We start from the raw sequence: 26,752 nt of genomic DNA, 5'->3' as shown, positions 1-26,752 counted from the left end.
AACAAATTTTAACACCTCTGGCAACAACAACTAACCAATTTATTTAAATCTATCTCTTAGTTCATTGACATCCCAAGGTAAATGCTTTAAGAAAAATACATTGACTGTTATGGTGGATTTGAAAAACATTAACCTGCTTTATGGGTATAGCTAAACACATAAATTTTAAAAGCAAAAGGAAAGATACACAGCCAGCAAATGTGGTGAGGGTTTTAAATGCTGTATGTCTCCCCCAGGACAACAGAAATCTGTCCAAAATCCATACAAAAGTAGCAGATGAACAACTCCTGTTGGAGTAGAGGTGATTTTTAGTTTCAGGTTTATTGTATCTTTAGATTTGTTACCTTCATGTTGGCAGCATTTCTGCATTAAGAGACAATTTATCTTTCCAAACATATATGCGGGATTTAAATGAGGTGATTGTGACGTAAGTGAAAGCTACATGCACAGGATGATAGAAAAGCCCACTGTACTTAGAGAGCACTTGCTGTAAATGTCAGATACTATGTTATTGTTTGTTTTTTTTTTCTTTGCTTCACATAAAGTAAATACTCATGAATTCTCCACACAAATATATCCTTAGAAATTATTGCTAGTTTTCAATAGGAGAAAACTGGAGGTCACTCTCCAAAGACACAGAAATCATAAATGATATTTCATGATTGGAACCCAGGGTTTCAATAATTCCATATTCAATTCTCTATTAACTTTTTACCCTTTAATGAGCTTCTAACTGAAACTGAAGCATCCACCTCCCTGCTTCATTTTTTAAAACTACGTATAGGAGTTCCCGTCATGGCGCAGTGGTTAACGAATTCGACTAGGAACCATGAGGTTGCAGGTTCGATCCCTGGCCTCGCTCAGTGGGTTAAGGATCCGGCGTTGCCATGAGCTGTGGTGTAGGTTGCATACGCGGCTTGGATTCCACATTCTATGGCTGTGGTGTAGGCCGGCGGCTATAGCTCCGATTCAACCCCTAGCCTGGGAACCTCCAAATGCCACAGGAGCAGCCCTAGAAAAGGCAAAAAAAAAAAGACCAAAAAAAAAAAAAAAAACCTACATATAGAGAGTAGAAAAGAGTAACACACAACAACCTACAGATTGAGAAAAATGAGTATCTCTGAAAACAGAGCTCTGATATTTCAGGATACAGGATCACTTTAGAATTCTGACAAAATATTTAACATTAATGCCTATATAGTTTAGGGTTTCCTTTTATCTTTTTATCGTCAAAATGATAGTTACCTAGGCATGTTAATACATATTGGTTGCTTTCCCTGTGTTTAAGGAAAGCCTGCTTTTTTCCTCAATTTGAATCTAAGTTTTATATCTTAATATCTGCGCAACTGCATGAAACACATTGAATTCTGAACTTAGTCTTCTTGTTGTAAAATGGAAAATAATCACACAACTTCATAGGAATTGTGGAAATGAAGTGAAATATTTTACATAACATGCTCAGCAGTATCAAGCAAATTACAAGTGTTCAATAAAGGTGAACCAGAATTTTTCAAAATTACATTTAAAAATATATTTCCTCAAAATCACATACATATATGTAGAGAAAATAATTCCATAGTGCCAGTACATTTACCCATTAAGACCAATAAAAAGCTTATCTAGTCTGTTGACTTTCAGATGATTTATAGCATACACTTGAAAATAGTTTTAAATACACTGTTTTATTATTACCAATATTTAGAAGTCATTTGGTGGCATTATGGGAGGGTAGGTCCTAAGAAATGTATCCAATTAAAGAAAATTATCTTCTCTTTAATTAAGAGGCATATGAGATGTATGAAGCCACATTGCCTATAAAACAAGAGAATTTTCATGAGCAGCACAGGAGCACCCAGTGGGACTACAAACCTGCTATCTGTTCAACAGAGAGACAGAAAAACAGACAAAAGAAAAAGGGAGCTGACCAGCAATTTAACAGTATTTTCTCCAACAATCTGAGTTATATCATAAATTAAGTATGCAAAACATACCCCAAGTTTGTATCTATCTTTATTCACCAAAGCAAGTGTTCCAAGGTGCCACTTCTGTGTAAGTGAACACTAATGAATAAAAAGTAGTTTTATACAGCAAGTTTTATACAGAAAAACTTGTCTCAACCTATGTCAGATTCTGGGCTACTCTTTTAGCATCTGTCAGGTAAATATTAAATCTTGATATTACAAAGAGGAAATAAGCAAGGGAGCTTAATCTAAGCATTGCTTCATGAATCTACTCACTTACTAATTGTGTAATTTATTCTAGTTTCAAACCCAGTGCTTGGGATATAAACAGATAAATAAGTCCTAGTTCTCTAGAAAGTGGCAGTCTATGATGTTTAACCTAACTGAAGTAATAAATAATGTATGTCAGGCTATACCTGTCTTGTACATGTATCATCTCATCCCAATTCCTCTGATACATAAAGAAACTAGAGCACATTTTAATCAAGTGACCATGTTTTTAAGGTCTTCAATTCTGTACTGACATTTCGTTATATGGCACAGAGGGTGGATCTTAAATGCATATACACTTGGGTCTACTTATTTTCCACCATTCTGTTCTCTTTACATCAGAGTTTCTCAAACTCAGCCCTACTGAAATTCTGGACCATGTAAGTCTTTGTGATGGTGGGTGGTTCTTTCCAACACAGGATGCTTAGCAGTCTCTATAGTTTCAACCCAGGAGATGCCATTAGCACCACCGTCCACCTCCATTCATGACAACTAATAATGTCACCAGATGTTCCCAGAGGAAAAAAAATCATGTCCAATTGAGAATCACTGAATCATATATTACTGAGATACTATTATCCCCATCTATAATCAAGAAAATATTAACAAAAGCAGTTGTATTCCCATTAGATCTATTAGGACTGAACATAATTATTATTTTCAATACTAGTATAGTTAGAATATAGTCAAGGCCAGAAACTACCTTATTTTCATTTACCTCTGAAGTTTCAAGACTTAAGTATAAGACTACAAAAATTTCAAATGACAAATATACACCTTTTTTACACTCTCGTTCCAGGCTTTGAGCCTAAGGTCCATTCTGTCTTGGTTACAATGGCAAGTGTTGAAGGCGTGTTAAACACACATTAGCAACATACTGATTCATTTTCCTTGGTGTGTCCAGAGGGAATGAAAGAAGGCTGAGATAAAAATAGCTTTCTCACTCTAAGATTCAAGGTTAATTATTGCCTTGCCAGCATGCCATCCAAAATTATCCTGTGTTCCACTAAAAATCATTCTCACATAGAGCCCAGTTTCATATCTCCCACTCTGGCAAACCCAGTACTAGTTGCTTTCTAATTCTATCTCAAAGATCCCACCAATCTTTTAGGACGTATAAATGTCAAACATTAAAAGAAGTAGAAAGTAAAGTTAATAGTGAAAGTTGTGGGGTTAACTCTAAGTCAAATGGATTGAGTAGAGCCATTGAATAATGTCTTTATAATTGACATGAGAGTGCTGTACAGCTCAGCCCTAATGTGATTGTCTTAAAAAGTTCAAAGACAAGAGACTACTTTTCCCTTTTTGGTACACATATCAAAGAGTTTTGTAATAATTCATGTGATGATGGACTGAGATTGTTCTATGATTGATAAACTCAAGGGATACAATGTATCATTTTTGAAGTAGGTGTTACGGTGATTGGTTTAATAATGATACAAGGTGTCAAAGATTAAAAATATCAGGGGAAATGTCTATATAATATGTAAATGACTGCTAAGTGCAAGCATTTTTAACTAGGCAAAGACAAAAAGCACACGCACCAAAAAGACTTGAACGTCACTCTGTCTGGAACCCTTCTATCTCAGACACTTGGAATACTTTCAAGTTCATTGCTGGCCTGAGTGTATGAGTCTCACAGAGCACTTTTCTCTCTCAGAGTTCAGAAACGTGTAGATCATGTCACGGAGTTGAATACCATGTGAAAAAGTAGGGAGTAGAAAGATGGAATTTTTTTTTTTTAATGAGGGCTATTCTTCATTAAAGAAAAAGAGAGACTTTCTAGATTGAGTAATCCTATATTACCCTTCCTCTGTAGATCCAGTTGGAGTGGTTAATTTTAATGGCTAGCATCAGAGAACTACGATAGTTGGACGCATCTAATGAAATATATTGCCTCCTGCAAGGGGTATCCACATTTGCGGAAGACTATGCTTTATTCATGAACCTCTGGAGCCACACACACCTAATGATGCATTAACTCCATTTCACATCCTGATGCTTCACCTACAACTCTGCCTTCTTCCCATATTCTCTTAATTTACTTTGAACACAAGGACCTTATTTTAAAAGTGCTTTTTTCACAAAACATGTACGTTAATATTGAAAATCCACATCTTCCCCATTTTATTTTCAGAGGATAAGAAACTTGAGATTAAGAACATGATTCTTAGAGTTCCTGTCATTGCTCAGCGGTAACAAATCCAACAAGTAACCATGAGGACACACGTTGGATCCCTAGCCCTGCTCAGTTGATTAAGGGTCTGGTGTTGCCATGGGCTGTGGCATAGGCCAGCAGCTAAAGCTCAGATTCAACCCCTAGCCTGGTGCAGATGCGGCACCCTAAAAACAAAACAACAACAAAAAAAGAACTTGATTCTTGCAGCAGAAGCTGTACCAAGTATTGAAATATGTCACACGTGCCTGCCCAGGATTCATGACACTTAAGAGCAGCCACATGCTTTGAAGAGATACCAACTGCAAAAGCATCCTCCACTTAAACATTCCGTCTCAAGAATGATCTGCCTTGAATGTGTATATATATATGAATGACTGCATTTTGCTGTACAGCAGAAATTGGCACAACACTGTGAATCAACTATACTTAAAAAAAAAGAACCCCCCACCCCGAAAAAAAGGAGTTCCTGTCATGGCTCAGTGGTTAACGAACCTGACTTGCATCCATGAGGATGCAGGTTCAATCCCTGGCCTTGCTCAGTGGGTTAAGGATCCGGCATTTCGATGAGCTGTGGTATAGGTCGCAGATGTGGCTCGGATTCTGTGTTGCTTTGGCCATGGTGTAGGTCGGCAGCTACAACTCCAATTCGACCCTTAGCCTGGGAACCTCCATATGCCATGGGTGCAGCCCTAAAAAGAGACAAAGAAAACCAATGCAACTCGAGATTCTCATACCAAGTAAGGTAATTCGGAAAGAGAAAGACAAACACCATACGATGTCACTTATATGTGGAATCTAAAGCACGGCACAGAGGAACCTATTTACAAAACAGAAACAGACTCACAGGCATGAAGAGCAGGCTTGTGGTTGCCAAGGGGGCAGTGGGAGGGAGCAGGATGGACAGGGAGTTTGGGGTTAGTAGATGCAAACTATTACATTTAGAAGGGATAAGCCATGAGCTCCTACTGTACTGCACAGGGAACTGTATCCAATCTCTTGGCATAGAACGTAATGGAAGAAAATATGAGAAACAAGAATGCATACATATGGATGACTGGGTCACTGCTGTACAGCAGAAATTGACACGGCACCATAAATCAACTATAACAAAAAGGAAACATTTTTTAAAAGGGGAGAAATAAACAGAATGGCCTGCCTTTCATCTGTCTAAAGCCTCTAAGTAATGTCTGCAATCCTCACAGCCCCTCCACTGGAGAAAGGTCCCCAGAATGCTCCAAGTAAACCACACTGCTCTCTGGAAACAGGAGATCTGCAAAAGCCCTGTGTTTCCTTTGTCTGATGGGAGATACATGTTTCAAGCCACGACCTCTGTTCCTGGGTCCACCTTCAATTAAGCATACGAAGCCAGAATCGGCTCTTGGCTCTCCATCACTTCACTGAATGTCTACTCCAGAGAATAAGGAGGCGCTCCACTCTTCACTCAGAAAAGCTGCTGACAACACAGAGGCCCCTGAAATCAAAACCCCACCACCCTTTAAGTGCCTGTCCTTAGCGCTACCCATTCTCATACTTACAAGAATCACCCTCAAATACCTATTTCCAGGCACTCCTGGTGGCTCTTGAATTAAAAGTTGGTAATTTCCCAGGTGCTTGAAGACGGGTGTTAGGAAGAGCAGGCACCCAGGAGCGGAATTTCAACACGGATCCTCCATGTTCTGCACCCAGAATCACACACATACTACCTAACTACAATCAGAACAGAGAAAAAAGGGGGCTGGTCTGGAGAGATGGCCCAGTGCCCACCACATACATTCCATGTGCCTGTCTTGTGTTCCCTAACACTGACCTTGTCCGTGGGGTATGAGATTACACTCTGCAATACAAAACAGGCTGTCTCTGTCAGTCCACGGAATCTATCCATCTGGGTTTTTTTTGCACGAAACCACGTGATCTGTTTACATGTTCCATCCATCAGGGAGAAAGAAAATTTCACATGCTTAGATTTTGAATTCTGGTGATTTGACAACTGAGATGAAGAGAATCCCTAAGAGTTCACTGCTCATTAGATGTTCTGTGATAATAAATGTATAAAATTCTTTTTACAACTTAGGGAAACCTGAGAAAGTCTCCTCTCAGACCAGAAAGTGATACACATTCTCCTATTGCTACTTTAGCATTAGTTAGTAGAACACTGGTTTACTGCAGAACTAACTTAAGAGGAAGGAGAAAGGTGAGAAAGAACCGTTCATTATGTATTTGATCGATTCAAAATAAGATATCCTAAATAAGGCTGCCTCAATGAAGGAAAACTTGGCTATGAGAAATGTACATCTCTAGCTTGCTGGGTAGCTTTGGACTATTTGCTACACTTTGTGGTCTTTTATTTTCTCCTCTATAAAATAAGAATTATAGGAAATCTTATCCCCAAAATGAATATGTGATTAAAAACATCCTTTCCAAAGGATTTTATTTATTAATCACTACGTTTATGTTTCTAGCTTTAATTCAGCTAATTCAGTAACTAAAATAATTAGGAAATAATCTTTCAAGGCAGTTATAATTCAGCTTAAGAGACAAGGGAGATGAGATTCAAGAAGGTAATCTACCATTAGCCAATTATGGAGAGCATTAATAATTTCAGCTGTAGAGCAGAGAGAACTCAATATTCTGTGATAATCTATATGGGGAAAGAATCTGAAAGAGAATGGATGTGTGTATACATATAGCTCAATCACTTTGTTGTACAGCAGAAATTATTACAACCTGTAAATCAACTACACTTGAATAAAACTTTGAAAAAAGTGGGGAAAAAAATAAAGTAAAAATTAGGAACAGATTATTTCTTGGGTTGTTTTGAGCCACCAGCCCTGGGACTGAATCTGAGCTGCAATTGCAGCCTACACCATAGCTGTGGCAACACAGGATACTTAACTCACTGTGCTGGGCTGGAGATCAAACCTGAGCCACCACAGAGATTACACAGGATCTTAACTCACTGTGTCACAGTGGGAACTCCAGGAACCGATTATTTCTAAGCTACACTGAGTGATGCAATTCTACATTTCACCCAATGGAGGAGAAAAGAAAACTTAGGATAATCTTATTGGAATCAGGATAAAATATGGCTAATATATAATTTAACTTACATTATTCTAATACAGTCAAAAATGCGAAAAGGATATAAAGTACAAAGATAGAGGAAGAAGCCAAATAGAAATATTTGTGATAGTATGATAATCTTCTTGGAAGACAAATGAAACAACTGGAAGATTCCCATTGTGGTTCAGTGGTAATAAATCCAACTGGTATCAGTGAGGACATAGGTTCGATCCTAGCCTTGCTCAGTGGCATTATCGTGAGCTGTGGTGTAGGTCGCAGATGCAGCTTGGATCCTGTGAAGCTGTGGTGTAGGCCCGCAGCTGCAGCTCTGATTTGATCCCTAGTCTGGGAACACCCATATGCTGTAGGTGTGTCTCTAAAAAAAAAAAAAAAAAACCTGGAAACTGATTATATTAAAAATGAAATTCAGCGTTTAGGGAATAACACACAAAGTATGTTTCCTATATACTCACAAGAGCCAGTTAGAAATCATAACAAAGATTTCAACCATACAAGCAAAATTTAGATTAAAAATAACAAGAAACATGTGGAGTATATATAAAGCACATATTAAATTTGTGTAGGGCCCTTAAGAAGATTTTAATAAATTGAGAGACACACTATATTCCTTGCTAGATTCAAGGGTAATTAATACCAATAAAATTTTGATTCTTCACAAGTTGATAAATGGATTTAATATAATTCCAATTATAATCACAGTGGGGTTAATGGAATTTAGAAGCAACTTTAAGAGTCTACATTTCATGTAGAAGAAGAAATACAACACTTGATTTCTTTAAAAATAGTGTGATACTGGTAAAGAGAAGCTTATCACGACAGATATTAAAATACACCATATTAATAGTTCATATTATACATCATCCTCCATAAGGCTCTTCAAAGAGCTTGATGTATGCCAACTCATTCTTTCTTTAGCATAAACCCTAAAAGCTATGTTCAGTTTGTAAGTCAAGAAACTAAGGCAAAAATGAGGGAAAAAGCCATGTGTCCTGCACCTGCCTCCTTAGCACAGTGGGCAGCACATCAGTCCTAGAACATACCATCACGTGGGTGGCTCAGAGTTGATGAGAACTGAGATCATCTGACATCAGAATGGGTGCTTATAATGACTACGGTATACGGAGGGCTAGCGATAGATTGAAGTGGTGAGGGAGATGGAAAAACTGGAAGGATGGTTAAAGGACAGGAGGTAAATCAGAGAGAACACAGTACATTTACAATCACATAACCATCTATGAGTGACACCACTAAAACAGAACTTCAGATCTCCAAATTTCCCAGGAACCAGAGCCACTCAGCATTCCTAATTCTCTCTTGAATTTATTATCAGTGCTTTGCCACATGAAGCACCACTGATTTCATCCTACAGTTGGTAAAATCACTTTTCATGCTTTTTGTTTGCCTCAAGTATGTTCTCTCTACGATCTTTAATTTTGTAAAAAATGACCAAGCAACATGGTAACTTTCTGATTTCTGCAGATTGTGACTTTTAAGAATAGGTTATTATACAATTTGCTCATGTTTAGGTCATGAGTATATGTGCATACACACACGTATACCGCAAAGGGGTAAACATGTGAAATAACTGGTAAAATTAAAATGGAAATTCATGCTTCTTTAATATGCAAATAAGTGTGCAAAGGGGCAATTCATATTCATATAAATTATAGCTTCTATTTAATGAGATTTTGCAACATCAGGTGATTTGCTAAAAACTTTACAAGGATCATCTCATGCAAACTTCTCACTCTACTCTCATAATTTAAGCAGGGGCATTAGCTCTTTGGTCTGTATAAGCAAATAGGTTACAAACCCCATTCACAGTAGTTTTGATACAGAATTGAAAACAACATTTTCAGAAACAGAATGTGAATTTAGTTTTCTATCATTTTAAAAGTGATGCTTTTTTTTTTTTTTTTGGTAAGGATAATTGACTCCTAGTTTTATATTAGTTTCAGGTGTGGAACATAACAACTCATTATTTTTATAGATTATTATATTCCTTGTAAAACATTATAACCTTATGACTTACTTCACACCGGTAGTTAGAACCTCTTGGAGTTCCCGTCGTGGTGCAGTGGTTAATGAATCTGACTAGGAACCATGAGGTTGCATGTGAGACAAGCGATTCTATTAGTACCCAGAGATGCAGGAAGGTGGTGGAGGGTGGTTTTTAAGATGTGCTGGTGGTGTAATAGAGTCCTGCACTGGTGGTCAAGATATGTAGAATTTCCTACATACTGTGACTCTGAAACATTTGATCTTCACTTTCCAGAGTCTCATCACCTCACATGAGACTGAAGAAACAGAACAAGGCAAGAGCAGCAACACCGACTCTTACAGGGTGTTGTTTAGGTAGTCACTCATCTAAGGAAAGGCCTCTGGCAGAAAACTGTGCTCGTGTAAATAAAAACCCAGTCACACATAAGATGAGTATCTGCCTCCTGAAAAGAAAATCAGAGACCAAGGTAGATACAAATGAACAAACAAAACCACACATACACACAAAATTGTTTTCAAAAACAGATAATTGGAGTTCCCGTCGTGGCGCAGTGGTTAACGAACCCGACTAGGAACCATGAGGTTGCGGGTTCGGTCCCTGCCCTTGCTCAGTGGGTTAACGATCCGGCGTTGCCGTGAGCTGTGGTGTAGGTTGCAGATGCAGCTCGGATCCCACGTTGCTGTGGCTCTGGCGTAGGCCGGTGGCTACAGCTCCGATTTGACCCCTAGCCTGGGAACCTCCATATGCCGCGGGAGTGGCCCAAGAAATAGCAACAACAACAACAACAACAAAAAAGACAAAAGACAAAAAAAAAAAAAAAACAGATAATTATTCAAAACAAAAGTGCAATTTCAGTATTTTTGTTTTAAGAAAAAGCAAATAAAAAAGAAAGAGAAAGGAAACGAGACTTTCAATTTTAAGAACATACAGGGATGTGTCCTATGTTGCTCTCCATAGAAGGAGAAGAATTGAGAGTTTCCCAAGAGCGATCTCTTTCTTCATTCACTGAACCTTCATTGAGTGATTATTGGGAGCAAAGAACTGCTGTAGGTGCTGAGGTCTATTGGTGAAAAATAAAGACGGAAATCATCGTCCTCTTTCAGCTTAAATTCTACTGGGAATGTGGGTGAAGAAGGAAAAACAAGACACACACTAAACACATGAATAAATTGTGTGTTCCTTGGGAATCACGGTGGGGGGAAGAAAAGGAAAGAGGAACAGAGCAACAAGAGAGATGTGGGGGTGAGGGATGAGGCAAGGAAACGCAGGTAAAGCAACTGAGGTGGGTAGAGAAATTCGAGGAAAAAAGGCAGGTGGTCAAATTAGCCGATAATTGGTGCCATGCATTTCCTACAGATTTCTACAATCAGAAATACTATTTAGTATTGCTAATCCTGAAATATTGTTAGGACAATGTTTTATCTTAATTTGTGTGTGTGTGCTACAGGGTTTTGAGGATGTGATTTTGACATCCTCTCCACCAGAAAAATCTTTGTAATAGAATCAACACTTAGGCAATGCAAAAAAACTTTGTTGTTACTGCTTCTTTTGTTGTTTGACTGTGGAAACCAAGAAAAGGGTTTAAGCTCTACCTTTGGATCAATACCCACATGGCAATAAAGGAGAACCTCAAGACACAAAGCCCATCATAAGAATTTAGTCAAGTGAGGAATTAAGAGACCTTCCCAACCAGGAAAATGTTAAGACAGCTGGGAACTCAGAGACATTTTGGAGAGGCTTTCAGAGGTAGTGGGTTAGGATTTGGAAGCACGTTTTATTGAAATGTTTTAGGAAAGTCTGACCTCAGTTGGTGTCTGTTAACTAAGATACAGAGAAAATAAGTGATTTCCATAGCATAACACATGCACTTACTGGCTGAACTAAAACTTATGTTATCTGCATCCAAGATTGATTTGCTTTTCGTTGCTCCTCACTAAGCTTTTTTTTTTTTTTTTTTGGCCGGGGGGCAGTGGTGGGAGGCCCACAACCATGGTCCCAAGCCACAGCAGCAACCCAAGCTGCTGCAGTGAAAATGCAGGATACTTAACCTGCTGCACCACCAGGGAACTCCTCCTCACTGAGCTTTTAGTGAACTCTCCCTACTCAATGTGCATCCACGCTCCTGACCTGGTCTCCATTTTCCAGGTACACAGTCATCTGGCACAATATGAAATTCCTTAGCAAAAACATTCTGAGGGAGGCAGGAGAAAATAATATCAGAAGTGAAACAAAAAGGATAAATGGGCATCTTGACCAAAATATGCTTAGCGTTTTGCAATCTGAATGTAATCTTTAGTGAGTAATTTATATTAAATTTAATAAAAGTATGTCAGAAAGCTTATGACCAAATGTAACACAAATCATGCATGAGAGCTGCGGCAAGTATGGAAGAATTACGTCTGCCGTCCACATGATATAAGAGAAGGCGATCTGACACTTTTAGACCTGTGAAAGTTTCAAACCATGACTAAAAAGTTCTTGCTAAAGTACATGCCTTTTCCCAGCGGCTGCATATGTTTGCCTGACAAAACCCATGGCTGGGCAATGGGTCCCAAGGTGTTAACATTAAATTCCCACTCACATACTAAGTTCTTCAATGCCTACGACTGAGCTGACAGCACAGCAGAATGCTTTTCCATAAACAAATCCCATTCTAGAGCCTGATTTTCCCTGTAGTTTCTGAAGAGAATTGTAATGTCGAGCTAAGACTCTTAAACAGAGCAAAAGAAAGAAAAATCTTCCTTTAAATAGAACCCTCAGACAACAGGAAATTCTTTATCATGTTCTGTCCCCTCAGAGTAAACTAAAAATGCCCCCTTTTTTTCTGCTAATTGTTGAAAGTTTAGGTAAATGCCCTTTCATTCTGCAATAATCACAGCAGAAGGAAAATGCTCTCTTCTAATCTTGTTGAATAGGCCTGCCTAGTATTTAAGCAGTAGATTCAGGCAGACCTAGTGTACATCTCTGATCAAGCTACGTGAAGTGCGGCAGGCACTTTAAGGAAAATTACTGGAGCAAAGTTTAATCATCTATAAAACGGGTAATATTTGCATCTAACACAAAAGGTGTTTGTTCATTTTGATCACTATTTTTTATGCAATATACTTACCATAGATCTGCCTATAAAAGCTCTTTAACAACACTTTTATAAATAGATCATCTTCTAAACCAGTGGACACCCATTTAAAACCAGCGGTAACAATAGCAACACAGTGACCATAAAATAAATTGATATCATCTTTGTCAGTCTTTATGCACATGAAGAATTTAGCGTGAACTAAGGAGTAACTAAGTAGACTAAGAATGCTAAGAATCGTATGTATTTTTAATATGATTACTACAAGGCACTGGTGAAGAGTCTACTGCATGCTAGACATTTAGAATATTCAGAATCCTACAGTAAACCAGCCAATGTTTTATTAATATATTATATAACAAAAATTGAGATAGATGCTCAATGCATTTTCTAAAGTCACAATTAGTTGAGGAAAAATATATAATTTAAGCTCTAGTCTTAGTGAACATAATGAACTTAAGGGATGAACATTATTCTTTGAACTGATTGTGATTACATTGTATCATTCACGAATTTAGGAAAGTGTATATACTATCTAAGGAATACAATTAGGAGAGGTTATTTTAAGTGCTGTTAAGAAGCTTAATAAAAGATGGAGAGAGCAGGAAAGGTTGACTAACAAGTGAAAAATATCTTAATGCAAAAAGATATGCTGATGAACTTATTATATAGATTTATACATATTTAAAGACGTCAATTCACCCTCAAATAAATGTATACATACTTGGAAGTTTAATGAAATTCCAGCTGCATTTTCAGAAAAATATATCCAGAGGAAAATCATGGAAGCTTAAGACAATCATAAAAATTTTGAGCAAACATAGATCTGCTCTATAAGATTGAAAATATTCTCCAAAGGTATTACTAAAAATAGTTACTTATGATGAGACAGGCAAAAAAAATGAAGTGGAACACAGAACCAAGAACCACAGCATTCCATATATGGGAACTTAGTTTATGGTAACATAAGAGATCAAATCTTAGGAACTGATTAGCTTATAGATACATCAAGAGAGTTCTGGAGTTCCCGTCATGGCTCAGTGGTTAACGAATCCAACTAGGAACCATGAGATTGTGGGTTCTGTCCCTGGCCTTGCTCAGTGGGTTAAGGATCTGGCATTGCCATGAGCTGTGGTGTAGGTCACAGACATGGCTCGGATCCCAAGTTGCTGTGGCTCTGGCGTAGGCCGGTGGCTACAGCTCCGATTCAACCCCTAGCCTGGGAACCTCCATATGCCGCGAGAGCAGCCCAAGAAATGGCAAAAAGACAAAAGACAAAAAAAAAAAAAAAAAAAAAGAGAGAGAGAGAGAGAGTTCTCATTATTTGGAAAACAATAACTCAAATACTTTACAGCATACAAAAATAACCCTTTAAGGGTTTATGTATTTAAATGAGAAATTTAAACTTATAAAAGGAATAGAGGAAATGATAGAATATGACTGCTCAGTGGGAGAAAGAGGATTTCATATGTCTGCCCTGGAAAAATAACAAACTATATAAGGACAACTTGCTGGGTTAAACTTCAAATTTAAAGATTTCTATCCAAAAAAAGGAAAACATACACAGACCTAGGTCAAGCTGGGGCAAGTCATTTGCAAAATTTAAAAAAGGATAAACAAGAACTTGAATTTTATAAGGTTTTGCTGCACAACAATGAGATGACAGGAAATCAAGAAAAACAGGTGCATTAAATGAATAGGAAAATTGCCTAAGGGTCCCACACATATGGTGGAATATGACAAAAAGTGCCATCAATGAAATAAAAATTTATAGAACAAAGGGAGATCACTTTGCATTGTCATCTCGGTAGAAGAGAAAGCTGGATACCACTTGAGAAAGTGCAGGAATAGAAAGCCCCTGGTGTGGCTTAGGTTGTCAATCAACACAGCCATTCCTAAAACCAAGGGCCATTAGTGTGTAACTTCTCTAGACTGAAAAATCCACACCCCTGGACACGTCATCCCTGCAAGATACTGTCACAAAGGATGTGTTTGTGATATCCCAAGGGAGCAGTTTCTACAAATGACATAAGGTAGGATTTCAACTTGGCTCTGAGTGCAAGGAGACAGTTCTCTCATACTCTCTAGAAGCAACTGAAGAAGGTAGTTGTAAGGCTTTGTCTCTCATCTCCCCACATTCTCATTGCTGGCATGTCTGTGATACAAGTTGGAGGCAAATAAGATTTCTAGCGCCGGTAGAATCCATATTTAAGTGTGGCTTATGCATTTGATTAAATACTGAAGAGTAATATTTTAAAGCTTTATGTTGTATTTATATACATTGGTTTTGAATACAAAATTGATTCATTTTATCTGCATATGGCCACTTACATGGATTGGAAATCCAGTTTTAAATGTAAAAAATCCTGGAGTTCCCGTCTGGCTCAGTGGTTAACGCACCTGACTAGTCACCATGAGGTTGCGGGTTCGATCCCTGGCCCCGCTCAGTGGGTTGAGGATCCAGTGTTGCCATGAGCTGTGGTGTGGGTGGCAGACATGGCTCAGATCCCATGTTGCTGTGGCTGTGGTGCAGGCTGGCAGCTGTGGCTCCAATCAGACCCCCAGCCTGGGAACCTCCATGTGCTGCAGATGCAGCCCTAAAAAAACAAAAGACAAAAAAAAAAAAAAAAAGGAAAAAAATCCTCTAAGAAATAATTCTTTATAGAAAAAACATGTACAACATATGTGTGTATATATATATATATATATGTATGTGTATATATGCATACTTGCACATGCAGATACATATATATCATGAATATACAAAAATGCTAGTATTTTGCTAGTTTCCCATGTATCTAAAATTACAGAGAACATAAGTACATATGTCATCATATGCACATATGATCCATCTCACTGGGCTAAGATGGTCTAGAATCAATGACACACCAGTAGCAAGAGGCACACCTAGTGCTTAGGAAAAAAACAATGACCTGTGATGTTTGGATAAGAACAAAGGCTTTATTCAAGGGAAGGGCTCCCACAGTGAAGTTTAGTGGGGAGAGATAGGAGTTCAATTCTAGATGTAATAAGGAAAATAGGGATTTATGGCCAAGGGCAGGGGTAGCAGGGGAGGGTGAGGGAGGTGGCAGATGGACAATTAGTAAGAGGTAAGCTGATTCTCTGCTCTAACAGGCTTGTTCCTGAGAGTAGGCCAGGGTGATAAGATGGTCAGGAAAAGAGTAGGGGGGTTTTGCTAAACTCACTCTGCAGGAAGGTCTTCTTGATAATCTGGAACAACCAGGCCACAGACTGGGCCCCAAGCTTAAGGTCTAGTCAGAGGAAGAACCCAGCCAGTTTCACCAGCAGAATAATGAAGGAGTTGGTCTAGCTAATTGCCAAGCTTTTCTAGGTGATCCCTTTTTTTTTTTTTTTTTTTTTTTTTTTGGTGCTACTGGATATCTACTCGAGATGAAGTTTAATATTAAATTAATTCCCTTACAGAAACAAGATGGAGAAAGATTCAACAAAGCATTTCTTTTTCAGTGAGAAATATGTAGTGGAGTTGAAGAACTTGGCTAGGATTCACAGCTGGAAAAAGATTTAGTATTGTGATGCCCAAGGTAAAATATTAGCTGCTTCACAAAAATAATACGTGCGTGAGTGTGTATACATACAAACCCATAGAAATATACACTAAAAATAAATGCATACAAACTTATCTCTATCCCTCAAATTTCTGGAAAACCACATGCCTTATTCATTTCAGAGGTTAACTTCTTTGTCTCTGCCCCATTTACACACAGAATCCACAATGTGTTGACTAAGAATCTCACAAAACACTGAACAGAATTGGTAAAAGAATTCTGTTTCTCTTCATAGAGTCACTCTTCCCTGACACACAATTTATCACCTTGTTTTCCCAACATGCCTGAGAGGCAAGAGAAGGTGAAAGTACTACAAGAAAACCAAAACACGTCCAGAGAAGGGAGAAAGCATGTTTAATGCATTGCCACAGGAGGAATTAGATAATGAAAATATTAAGAAGTGAAAGCAATTTGGATTTCAATGTGTAAAATTATTAAATGTGCTTTCTTTTCCTTCTAGAAAACCAATGTGCCATTTGCTGTACAGAAATATTTCTACTGCTTTCCCTAACTTCAGTATGCAAACGCAAATCCTTAGCACTTCGGGTCTCCATAACCAGACCCCTATTTTCTAAAACTCAAAGTCTCCAAATAAAATGGAGTGAAGGAGAATATACCTCTTATGTGTACAATCCTTATATACATTAGCTGGTATTCAAATGCATCACTTAAAACTGTGTGACTCTGACTGTCTTATGTAACTCTCTGAATCTCATCTGCATTAATGCACAGGTTCCCCCATCTATAAAATGGGAATATAAAGAGTCTTTAATTGTGTAGAAGGGAAGAAAAGAGTCAGATTGAATTATCTCTTCATGAGTGACTTAGTTCACTTATCTTGGTTTTGTGGTACTTCCATAAAGACTGCTGGGATTATGAACACTGCCTTTCTCTTGCTTTTCTGCAGTGTAAGACAGATATCTTGGGACACCAATTTGCCTGAGATACCAAATTTCCCTCTAGTGAGCTGTTTCCAAGTATAAACTTGTGAGGGTAAAGTGTTACAAAGGGTTAGTAAAACCTTCTGCACATTCTGCAACTAGTGTGTTGTTTACTAAAGTGGCATTTCTATGTCCATCTCCTGCTCCCCTGTGACGTATTCCAATACCAGGTCTAAATGTGAGATTGTGGAGAGTTTCACATAACGTGCTGGAAACACCAACATCCTCGTCTGAAAACTATTATGAGAATTAATCAGAGACTATAAAAATTCACTCAGAACTTTCACGATTCACACTAGGACAACAAAAATTGTGGCTCCATGAACACTTAAGCTTTACCAAATTAGATCTAGATACTAAGGCATCACACTCTCATGCACACATGCATATTCATACATATGATTTTTGTCACCATTTAAAATTCAGTATTTGCAATCTCCTTCTCTATTCCTTTCCATTTTAATCAACTCTATTTGTAAGGGAAAAAAATCCATACCAGTTTGTTCAAACAGTAAATGTCTGATTGAAGAGTCAAAAGTCTAAAATCGTACAGTGAGGCATCCTTCTTTCAACACACACACACACATACACACACACACACACAGAGTCCTCTTTTCACTGGGCAGGTGTCTGCTCAATTCTTCTATCAATGACATTTTTTTTTTTGCTTATTTGTTTTCACCTATACCATGCCTTTCATGTGGATTTGAATCCCCCTGGATCTGAGGTTAGCCCATAATTACCAGTCTTAGCAGCCTAGCTTCTCACAGCTACCTGTGCCTATGGGTGGGTGGATGGGTGTGGGGGTGTGTGTGTGTGTGCACACGCATTTGTGCATGCAGTATGTATTCAAAGGGTTCTTTAGAAACTAAAATATATTTTTCAAATAAAAGTTCTACAGGAAAATTTGGGAGATTATGAGCCATAAACATTTTAAATACCTTAAATTATAATCTCCATGCAAATTATATAATTAAAGTACATAACCTAAATGTACAGTTCGATATTTTGACAAATGTGTTGTCCTGAAATAAGCATCATAATCAAGACTCAGAACATTTCCGTTATTCCAGAATATTCCTTACTGTCCCTTTGTACTCAGTCCTCACAACCACTCTTCAGTCCAGGCAACCTCTGCTCTATTATACTTTGTTATTCTGGTCTTTAGGTCTCACTATAATACTAGATATTCAGCAACAGCTTATTGTGATTTTAATTCTCAATTCCCTAATTACTATAGATTTTGAGCATTATTTTATGTGCTTATTTGCTTCTGTAATAGTCTTTGGCTTGATATATACTTTGGCTAGACTTGCATTCAAGTCTTCTAACCATTAATAACAAGTTTTCCTTCTAAGAATCAACATTTTAAGTCATACCTATCTGACTGTAGGAATGGGACAAAATATTTAAGCCAAAGGGGAAAAAAAATGTTCCCACCATGGTGCAGGGGTTAACAATCCAACTGCAGTGGCTCGGGTGCCAACGGAGGCTTGGGTTTGATCCCTGGCTCTGGTTAAAGGATCTGGTGTTGCTGCAGCTGTAGTACAGGGTGCAGCTGCAGCCCAGATTTCATCCGTGGCCTTTCATATGCCATGGGTGCAGCAATTTAAAAAAAAAAAAAAAAAAAACCTTGAAAAACAAAACAAGACATACCAGCAATATCACATTCCTTGATTTTCAAACACTTGGCTTCAAATATTTAATTAGACTTTGTTTTAGAGTTTAAGTTTCATGTTTCACTGAATACTGCTCAGATGTTCAAGAGGTACCTTGGGGTGAGGTTTGGAAGTGGCACGTAATACATTTTTGTCATTTTAAAATAATTCTGTTGTAGTTATGCAGCAATAGAACACAAATTCGGTACAAATAACACAAAAATAAGTAAGTGGGACATAATCAAACTTATACAAGATTTGCACAACAAAACCACAAAGACAAAAGACAACCTACATACAGACTGAGAAAAAGTATTTGCAAACATATCTGACAGGGCTTAATATCCAAAATACATAAATGGATCACTTAACTCAATAATAAGAAAAACAAACCAATCAAAAAATGGGCAGAAGACCTGAATAGACATTTTTCCAAAGAAGACATAGAGATAGCCGACAGGCACGTGAAAAGAGGCTCAACACTGCTAATTACTAAAGAAAGGCAAATCAAAACTATAACAAGGTATCCCTGACACCAGTCAGAATGGTCATCATCAAAACATCTACAAACAATAAATGCTGGAGAAGGTGCGGAGAAAAGAAAACTCTCTTACACAGTTTGTGGGAATTTAAGCCAGTGCAACCACTATGGAAAGTGTATGAAGATTCCTTAAAAAACTAAAAATAGAGTTACTGTATGAGCCAGAAATCCCACTCTGGGGCATATATCCAGAAAGTATGAAAGCGCTAATTTGAAAAGATACATGCACCCCTATGTTCATAGCAGCTTTATTTACCACAGCCAAGATAGGGAAGCAACCTAAGTGTGCAATCATAGAAGAATGGATTAAGAAGATGCAATATATGCATACATGGATTATTACTCAGCCATAAAAAGAATGAAATAATGCCATTTGCAATAACATGGATAGACCTACAGATTATCATACTGAGAGAAAGACCAATATTATATCATAGCACTTATAGGTGAATCTAAAAAACAGTACAAATGAACTAGTTTACAAACAGAAACAAGTTCATATAATAGAAAACAAATTTATAGTCACCCAAGGGGAAGGAGAAGGAGGGATAAATTGGGAATATAGGATGAAAAGATGCATACTACCTTACAAAAATGAGATAAACAACAAGAATTTACTGTATAGCACAGGGAACTATGTTTAATATCTTGTAATACACTATAATGGAAAAGAACTGTAAAAAGTCACTCTGCTATACACCTGAAATTAATACTGTACATCAACTATACTTCAATATAAAAAAATACAAATTCAGGCAAGATAGATTTTAATTTTGCAAGCCTTCCAGTCCTGTTGCAACTACTCTACTCTGTGATAGTCATGATAAATCAGCCAGAGATAATAAATACCTAATATATTAATGTATAGCTATAAACCAAAAAAAAATTTACTTACAAATAATCTTGCAAAGTTACTTAGCTGATGGTCCACAGTTTTCAGACTCCTAATCTAGATACTGTTTAGATACTGTTAAGGAATTTTTGCTTTAACTCAACAAAATAAAAGAAAAATTGGATGGCTTTAGCATGAAGATAAACTGAACTTATAGTGTGAAGACCACTCTACCTAAGACTGCAGTAATGTATAAGAGAATCGAGTAAATCAGAGTGAAAACTGTAGAATAATTTGTTGGTTACTGCACTTGAGAGATTTAGCTAGGAGGAGGATGATTAGAAGGGTGAGAGAAACAGTAGGAGGTCAATCTGTGTGTGTGTGTGTGTGTGCGCGCGCACACACACACACACATGAAAGTACAAACCCTCTATCAGTTTAGAAATTTTACATTTTTGGACCTTCTACTATGTGCGAATAAACAGCTTCTCTAACACTGGTGATCTAATTCTAAAGAAAGTGGCTAAGCTTTATCTATGAGAATGGCATTGAAGTGATTAAATGATGATTTCCTGTACACAGTGGATTTATATGAGTTACAGCGAAGAGACGAGCTCTACTGACCGGGTGATTTAATGTTCTCTTCCTAACAACTTGCAAAACATTATGAGATGGTGAGAATGATATCACCAGAGGCATTCTGAAACTGTCTGACATTGATCACTGCTAGACAATAGCTTCCTTTCTGCCTCGCCTCTTCTCAGACGTGCTGTTTGAAATACTCTTCGAAAGACTTTTTATTGGAGTGCTTTCTTACACACTGAATGGTCTCTTACACAACAAAGCACCCAGCTCAGTGACAGACACACAGGAGGCAGTAAGTAAATGCTCCTGGACTCGATTTCACTTGGCTGAAACAAAGTCATTTTTAGATTAAATCTGGGTTTAAAATACTAGAGCAAAGTGCAGAATTATGGTGAATCCCAAGTTTTTTAGAACAAGCCCACAATACTTTTCTTAAGAAATTCAAAAGAATATGAGACATTTCTCCACGCGTCTCTCAAGTTTTTCACATGTGCTTCTGGCACCACATTCCTGCTCGAACATTCAGGACCTGGGACATTTCTCAGGGTGGTGTTTACAGCAAGCAATCGAGGGATGAAATAACAGCTCTCTCAGGGACAAAAGTTTGTTTCCTGCTTGCTATAAAATGATTTCTTCATCTCAGTGTTTGCCTTCTGCAGGACAACCCTCCATGTGTACAGGATCTGAGGGGCAAGCAGAACCCATACAAATACGTGGATACTCATGAGACTTACTGTGCCATTAAGTGATGAAGTCTTTTGTCTCTGACCAAGGAGTTTCCTATCTTCTGCCAACATCTGTAAAAAAAAAAAAAAAAAAAAAAAATCAGGCTCAACTTACTAGATTTTAAACAGGAAATAATCCAATCCTAGTCCTTGGAAAAATTCTTAAGTTTTCATATTTTGCATAAATATTCCACTTGAATATTTGAATTATATATTTAAAATTATATATATGTGATATAAATATGTCCAGACATGCACATAGGTATAAATACCACTTAGCTTTATTCTTTTCTTATTAAATTTAATCATTGCAAAATTATGCAATTGTATACTCATGACATTTCCCCAAATATTTATGAAATAACATCACAGTTAATGACAAAAATGATAGCTTTATGGTTTCAAAAAAACTTTTTTTTTTTTCCTGCGGCTGCACTTGCAGTATATGGAGGTTCCCAGGCAAGAGACTGAACCTGAGCTGTAGCAACACCAGATCCAAAAGCACTATTTAAAAGTTTGCTTTAGATTCTCAAACTTTATGGCATGTTTGGAGTCTATTGTCACTTCAAATCTACATGAAAACCTACTACTCAAAAGTTTCTAAAATTTTCTCAAATAACTGTCATGTTTAAAACCTATACTCACAATTTGAAATTGTCCATTGTATTTTGTTCCATATATCATTCTAAATATAGTACACTGAAAAATCATTATTTCAGATGATTTATACAGGCGTTCATTCAAAATATTTCTCCAAACTTATGATATGAGGGTGTGTGTGTGTTTAAGAGAGAGAATAAGCAATTGCACAGAGTACGGAGTATATATAAGAATGATGAGGACAATTGGTTAAGATGCCTGTTTCTTTCCCTTTTTTTTTTTTGCTTTTTAAGGCTGCACCAGGGGCCTGTGGAGGTTCCCAGGCTAGGGGTCAAATCCAAGCTGCAGCTGCCAGCCTACACCACAGCCACAGCAATGCCAGATCCTTAACCCACCAAGCAAGGCCAGAGATTGAACCCTCGTCCTCACAGATCCTAGTCAGGTTCATTAACTGGTGAACCACAAAGGGAACTCCCGGTTTCCTTTTTTATGGTTTGCCATAATTTATGGTTATTAGACTCAAACATGGTTATTGAAGTAATTTGGGGATATTTAACGACATTGCATTTGAGCTGAGGATAGAAAAGAGAATAGGGTAAGATCAGGAATGAAGTCGGCTGAGAATCATGAACTCATACAGAGATCCAGGTATTAGAATCTGAGTCTGAACCAAACCTCAAATTTTCCTGTTTCCTTACGAGAGAAAAATCACAACATTTATTTAAAGTGCACATATATGTATGTATGCACATATATATGTATACCCAGACACACACACATATTTATTCCTATATAAACTGTAAAGCTCTGAAAACCATGTTTCAAGTTTATGGATCAACTCCATGTAATCTTTATTATGAAAGCCTTGACTTTTTTTTCCCCCCTTTTTAGCTGCACTTGGGGCATATGGAAGTTACTGGGCCAGGGGTGGAATCCAAGCTGCAGGCCCATGCCACACCCAATGGGATACGAGCTGCATCTGTGACCTATGCTGCAGCTTGTAGCACCTGATCTTTTTTTTTTTTTTTTTTTAATCTTTTTTTTAGGTTCGCATCCTCAGCACATGGAGGTTCCCAGGCTAGGGGTCCAAACGGAGATGAAGCTGTCGGCCTGTGTCACAGCCACAGCAACGCAGGATCTGATCTGCATCTGCAACCTACACAATGCTGGATCTTTGACCCACTGAGCGAGGCCAGGGATCAAACCCACATCCTCGCAGAGACAATGTTGGGTCCTTAAGCCACTGAACCACAATAGGAACTCCTTGACTTTCTTCGTGATATACAGATTGGAATCTCCACTGTCAAACTAAGAAACAATAGAAGGAATACAAAACAATTGAAGAGATACGTTGATGAGACCCTCCTGGTCCGAGGTAAACATTCGCTGGCATTCAGTCTTGGTGCCTAGCACAGGGCCTTGACAAAGAGAAGATACACACACGATATAAAAAGAGAGCGAGGTCCAGGACACTCTTCTTAAAAAGATAACTGATGAAGGTTGCCTGAGGGTGAGACAACCTTTGGATGGAGTCCTCTCAGACCATCAAAAGACAACACAGAAAAGACCCATAAAAGAATTATAAAACTCTCTAATTCAGGGGGGAAGGGAGAAGTAGAAAGCAGGTTAAGTGGCCTGACACAGGGAGGGCAAATTACACTGAAATACAAGGGGCTAAAGAAGAATTAAGAAAAAGAAAATAGGAAATCGAATAATAAGGAAGAAAGGCAGAGACGAAGGCTGGGAGGGGGAATGAGAAAGAGGAGGAGAGGAAGTAAGGGAGACCAAGTGAGCAGGGCCCTGTGAGGCTCCTGGGCACAAAAGCTGCGTCCCCCATTTCTTGTCTTGTTTTTAGGAAATGGGCCTCATTGAGTCTCCATGGCCTTCCCTGAGTTCCAAGGGGCAGGTTCAGACAGTCGCCAGTCAGGGAAGGGAGGGGATGCAGAGACCAGAGAGGAGCCATCAAGCAACAATAGTATAGCCTTGGGCCAGGATCCTGGTTCCCTCTCAAGGGATACACATAATGACGTAAGCACCTTATACACCTAAGAACAAAGTTACAGTCCTTAGCTTCTTTTAGAAATGAATACTTGAAAGTTCAACACGGAGGTCCCGTTGTGGCCCAGCAGAAATGAATCTGACTAGGAGCCCTGAGGTTGTGGGTTCCATCCCTGGCCTCGCTGAGTGGGTTTAAGATCCGACGTTGCCGTGAGCTGTGGTGTAGGTTGCAAACTTGGCTCGTATCTGGTGTGGCTGTGGCTGTGGCGTAGGCCAATGGCTACAGCTCCGATTAGACCCCTAGGCTGAGAACCTCTGTATGCCGCAGGTGCGGCCCTAAAAGGACAAAAGATAAAAAACAAATAAATTTCAACAGCTTGCAGCCCTTCCTTGTATTGTACCTGGTTTGACTGCACCCTAAACACAATCACCTGTAAAACTGAAGATGAGGCACTCTGAGCACAACTGCCTGTGGGTTAAAGATTATTAGCACGTGATGCTTTTCAGAAACTTTCCCAGTTTGTTCTAATACCCTTTTCCCAAGTACTGTTATTCTAGGCAATAACCCAGAAGACCACTAGCACGATAATGCCGAGATCTCCTGACACCAGCCTTGGTGACTAAGCTTTTATTCCCCCCAAGTAAAGAAGAATGCATGTTTTCCCCAACCCGATTCTTATCCGAAAACTTTTTTTCTCCTTTTAGACTATTAACCCTCCTGTACTTCTTCCCCCAAGGAGGACACACTCTTTAAGGCATGACCCTCGCCTGGCAAAGCAATAAAAACTTTTCATCCATCACCCCAAACTCTGTTTTTGAGTTTCTATTCAGCACCAATGGACAGAAGCTGAGTTTCGGCAGAGAAGGAAGGGAGGGAGGAAGGGAAGAAGGAAGGAAGGAAAAGGAAAGAAAGAGTCAAACTTATTTATTCTAGTTTCACTTTCTCCCCACATGATTAGTAAATCAACTAGAGATTCTGTTTGCACCTTTCAGCAGGAGAGGAGGGGAGAAAATGGCTGTTTCTATACACTTGACTTAACCACGCCTGCCATTTAACTGGCAGCCTCTGCACACTCCCCTGACAGCACCTGGAGAGGGTGCCTGTAGAACACCAAAAGGGTGGTGGGAAAATATGACATGTGACACCAGGGCAAGATCTGATCCTCAACAAATGAAATCTGTCAGCCATCTCCTCAAAGGCTGCCACCTCTCATATCCCTGCTTGGCTGAGCTAGCTTTTTACAGAGACTTATTGTATTATTCAGCTGGTTTGATTTCCCTTTTATGACAACCCTCCCCTGGAGACCATCCATCTCTTTACAATCTTGGAGAATTTCAATGTAATTTATAACTCTCTACTGTAAACACAAATGGGGGTTGTATCTTAGCACTGGAAAGAATGCTAATGGCCAGTCTTGGGTCACTCCTATTTTGGATGAAATTAGTACCAAGATGCTTAAGGAATTTAGATGGGCAAATTGAATGGCAGTGAAAGGAAGAAAACAAAGAAAAATGAAAAAGACAAGCAAACGGCAATCCCCAGAATGAAAAAAATGGGGATTCAGTGTGTTTTCTATGGTCATGAGTTTGTTTTGCATTCATCAACTTCACAGGGAGCTAGGAGGAACATGTAAAATAATCGATAATTCAGAGTTATTAACAAAGTTGAAGAAAACAGCATCCAAAACTGTACCATTTTAAAGATACGAGAAACCTTAAGAATTTACCTAACCCCTTTGGAATACTCACTTTAGGATTTTAATTCTCCCCAAATTTATCTATAGATTCACGACTGTTCCAAAAATAAAAAATAATAATAGCAGGCTTTTTGTTTGCAGATGGTGACAAGATGATTCTCAACTCCTATGAGAATGCAAACACTCTAAGAATCGCCAAGATGGTCTTCAAGAACAAGGTCAAGGGGTTTCCTTCCAGTACCTGATTTTAAGATCTTCACAAGCAGCACCGTCATTCAGAAAGAATGGGCGGCCAGAAGCTCCGAGCTGTGCTCAGGCCTGCTCTCCGGTTTTCCCGCTGCTCCCTCCCGGAGTAAATCCAAGCAAAGTGGACTCCGGTACCCAGTGCGCTCGCCTCCCCTGCACGCCCGGAAGTTGGATCCACCTGCCCATGCGCAGACTCCTTCACCACCCCCTCCCATCTCCACAAAAAAGAAAAAAAAGAAAAAAGTACTGCCCTTGCTTAGGAACACACAACTAGGGGCATTTGCAACAAAGTCACCAAATAAGTGGAAAGCCAAGTCTTTTCAATGAATGACACTGAACTGCTGTCAAATATATAACTAAATTCTGGAGTTCAGGGTCATAAAATATGCGTAACTTTATAAGAGACTGGTAAAGAGTCTGACCAACTGCTAATAACAGGAGAATTCCTCAAGCCTCCCCCATTATTTCCAATATTTGGTATTGCCTCTCTAGCTCCTTCGGCCTTTGCAGCGGCAGGTGCCACCACGTTGTGATTTCCATAAGCTTTTCCTGATGAGGCTGATCACCTTCCCTGGGCTCATCAGCCCTTTGGATCTCCACTTGTGTGCAATGCCTTCAAGTATTAGGCGCCACTTTTCTATTAGGTCATTCATCTTTTCCTTGGAGATTGTCAGGGTTAGTTTATACATTCTGAATATAAAATACTTACCGTGACAAACTGTCCTCATCCAGAGGAGGCCAGGGTTAGCATGAGAAAGGCCATAATGACTGAT

At 38.6% G+C, this 26,752-nt stretch overlaps 1 long non-coding RNA gene across 1 annotated transcript in view; it reads right to left on the bottom strand.

The window, feature by feature from the left end:
- LOC110261427 (uncharacterized) overlaps positions 1 to 26,487 on the bottom strand; it is a 66,113-nt gene extending 39,626 nt beyond the window's left edge. The window contains exons 1-2 of the long non-coding RNA XR_002345510.2: positions 25,975 to 26,487; positions 21,448 to 21,510 (exon numbers count right to left, since the gene is read on the bottom strand). This is a non-coding gene — a long non-coding RNA (uncharacterized LOC110261427). The remainder of the gene's footprint in view (positions 1 to 21,447; positions 21,511 to 25,974) is intronic.
- Positions 26,488 to 26,752: the final 265 nt, after the last annotated feature.

The sequence above is a fragment of the Sus scrofa genome, chromosome 6, assembly GCF_054392235.1.
Source record: "Sus scrofa isolate SSC_HxYL_T2T_F1_AM1 chromosome 6, Sscrofa_HxYL_maternal_Yorkshire_Landrace_v2.0, whole genome shotgun sequence".
Taxonomy (NCBI): Eukaryota; Metazoa; Chordata; class Mammalia; order Artiodactyla; family Suidae; genus Sus; species Sus scrofa.
The sequence above is the reverse complement of the archived record's forward strand: the minus strand, read 5'-3'. Positions and strand labels throughout refer to the sequence as shown.